This window comes from Scophthalmus maximus, chromosome 19 (assembly GCF_022379125.1).
Source record: "Scophthalmus maximus strain ysfricsl-2021 chromosome 19, ASM2237912v1, whole genome shotgun sequence".
NCBI lineage: Eukaryota > Metazoa > Chordata > Actinopteri > Pleuronectiformes > Scophthalmidae > Scophthalmus > Scophthalmus maximus.
In genome coordinates, this window is record NC_061533.1 from 1,904,368 (window position 1) to 1,907,500 (window position 3,133).

Genomic DNA, 3,133 nt, shown 5'->3' on the forward strand with positions numbered 1-3,133 from the left:
ACAGGAATTGTCACGAAATCGAATATTTGAACTGGAGCTAAAATGTTCCCGTGACGCGTCTTTAGCAACGAGATCCTCCGTGCGTCGCCTCAGAGATGGAGGATGAATCTCTTTTTCACACCAGTTGCTGTTTGCTTCGTGACCGTTGGCGGGTTGTGTGTATTGGTCGTGCGGAGAAGCACAAACGATTCTGCGGCGTTTGTTGTGAACGCAGCGTTCATGTTTCAGCACCAAAGTCTCACAAAGTCTCGATTCATCTCCCATTTTTGTTGTTTTTTGCTAATTTGAAAAAAGTTTTGTTTTTAAAAAGTAATTGTCCTCAAAATGTTCTGAAATCTTTCAATGAATAAAGAAAAACCTTTTTAATTTTCGCCGGAGCCTGATGTCCGTGTGAATAAAGTCATTATTGTATCATCTTTTGTTTCCAAGCCTTTTAAATATGCATCTTGTTTTCCTCCAAAAGTCAAAGATTAAAGATTAAATTAGAGTTTTCCGTTCATCATCACACAAACCCTGACATCAGAGGGTCATTCACGTTTGACTTATTCTTGCGTCGTTGTTACTTGACAGAAGCTGTGAATCCTTCTGATGATCAGTTATTTGTCCTGTGTCAAATATAAAAGAAATATGTGACAAGATCAGAGTATTGGCCATGATTTGGTATTTCACAAAACAAATCCTTTGGAGTCTACTCTTGATTTATCGGAACATGAAGAAGCAGCGACTGTAGTTTCTCTGTGGGGTCGACGTCTCCCAGCTCGTTCCCTCTTCTCTCCTCCTGCACAGAACAGAACCAGCGGCGTTATTAATAATGAAACGCAAAGATCTCTACTTGATGGTCTGGCCTCCTCGCTGTGACGCGCTGACCCCACTGAGAAGAAGAAGAGGAAAAAGGCTTTTTCAGGGAATATTGCAGCTCGTCTCCAGTGAAGCGCGTCGAGAGCATCTCCCTTTGAGTAAAGGCTTTTATTGGATACAGAGCCTGAGAGCACCTGACCCCCCCCCCCAACGCCATCTCAGCCCCTTTCTTCTGTCCCACTGACTTCAGTATCAGAGGATTAAATGTTCTGCTCAAACAGAAAATGTCTCTTCGGTCATCATGTGCTTTTTTGCTTACGGTAAACCTCAGGTCATATATAGATATATATACAAATATCTATATATTAACAAATATATATTTTTTATTAGTGTATCGACCTGCAGGTGCTACCGGGACACAAGGTCAACATAGAAATACTGCACCCAGACCCGCATCACGCCAGGTCATGATGCTCATCCTCACTGTCGTAGCGACAAGGTGGTTTCATTGAGATGACGCCTTTTTTCACATAAATGTTTGTGTGATATTAATTTATAGGAGAAGGAGCCAAACATTAAAATTGGAAAAATCCTGGTTGCAACAACAAGTTACAGATAAACACCAGATATTATTATTATTATTAATAATAATAATAATAATAATAACAACAGTACAAGAGGTCCGAACTAAACCAAATAGTGACTGATTGTAAGATTAAAAATAAAGTTGCAAATGTTCCATCAAGACAATAGAGACAATAAACAGTAAAAACATGGATCAGATTAAATAAACGTATCTTTTCTAATTCTCAGAAAACAGCTGCGACATCTTTCACAGTCAGTTTTGATATTTGATAGAATTCTTTGAAGCCTATTTTTTAATGTTCTTTCGTGATAGTCAGCGTTTGTGCCATTAAATTCTTTCTACCTGTATCATGCTTTTTATTTCTAATAGTAAATAATCCAGATCCAACGTCTCCTCCACCCATTTGTTTTTTCATTGTCATCGTTTGTTGAGTCACTGTCCTTTTGTTTTTCTAATATGTTTCAGGTATGTCTGGGATGTGAGTCTAGGCGTCCTATTTCTATGTTCAGCCTGCTGATGTGAATGTCCTCACCTGGTGTGTATGTTGAACCTGCGTTTGTGTGATATTGCTTAGCAAAATAAAACCTTAATATTTTCCATTAACTGAATGAGCAGAGATTTGGATTTTCCTCTTCTACCAGTCGACACAAACTTCCATGAATAAACGAAGGTTAAATCTGTCGTCAGGGCGTCCAGATATGCAGATGAGCTCCAGGTGGGGGAAAAAATGAAATCATGCATGAAAGTGAAGGTTAAAGAAATAACCTCCACTTTCTGAGCTCCATCAGCCACGTTGTGATGCACACGCAGTCAAACACCTTCAACGTGTTTTTAAAAAGGAAATGATCTCTTTATTTAAAACCAAAAAACTGGTGAAAGTGTAAATCTAATCTCTTTACCTTTGGACGTCAGTGAAAGTTATGAGGATTATGCTTCACTTCTTTCCATCTTTACTTGTAGTCTATGTTTTGACCTGATGATGGCGCTGGATAAAAAAGTAAAGTGTGTATCGTTAGAATTTATTTCTTCTCATAGTCGTTCAAAAGTTCACGCTTCACTCATACAGAATATATATATATATATATATATAAGCAAATATTGTATAACAGCAGCCCTAATATTTCAGAGGAAATCAAGATTCCTCCTCTGGGAACCATGAATGACCAAATGTGGTGCAATCCGACTGTTAGACGTTGAGAGCTCAGAGGATAAGTGAGGAGTTTGACCCACTGGTGGCGCTAGAGGACAAGTCAGGCAATCCCCAGAGTTAGTTAGGATTCATCCTCAAGGGACCATGAATATTTGTGCCAAATCTTATGGAAATCATGCCAATATTTTTTGAGATATTCTGGTTTTGGAGAGACTGATCGTGCCATCCATGCAGACATGCTGCTAACATAGTTAGCTTGTCCGTTAGCATTTAGCATTAACCTCATAGCTTGTAAATTCAAAAACTCTGATAAGTGGTTGTGATGTCAATTTGAATTGCTTTTTTAAAAGGGTTAAAAACTGCTACTTCCTGCTCACTCATCTGCACCGTGAGGGAATCAAACCCGCAACCTCGGGTCACCTCCAGTGACTCGACCCGACCGGAGGTTTGGACGGAACAGTCAACAAAGTTGAGTCGCTCTTCTCCTCCAGTGACATCGAGTCTCGGCTCCCAACTGTCGACCTGAATGAATTTTCCAATCGGCTGATGAATATTCACGGCCTCATATTAGCATATTGTTCAGGACATTAGCATAATGT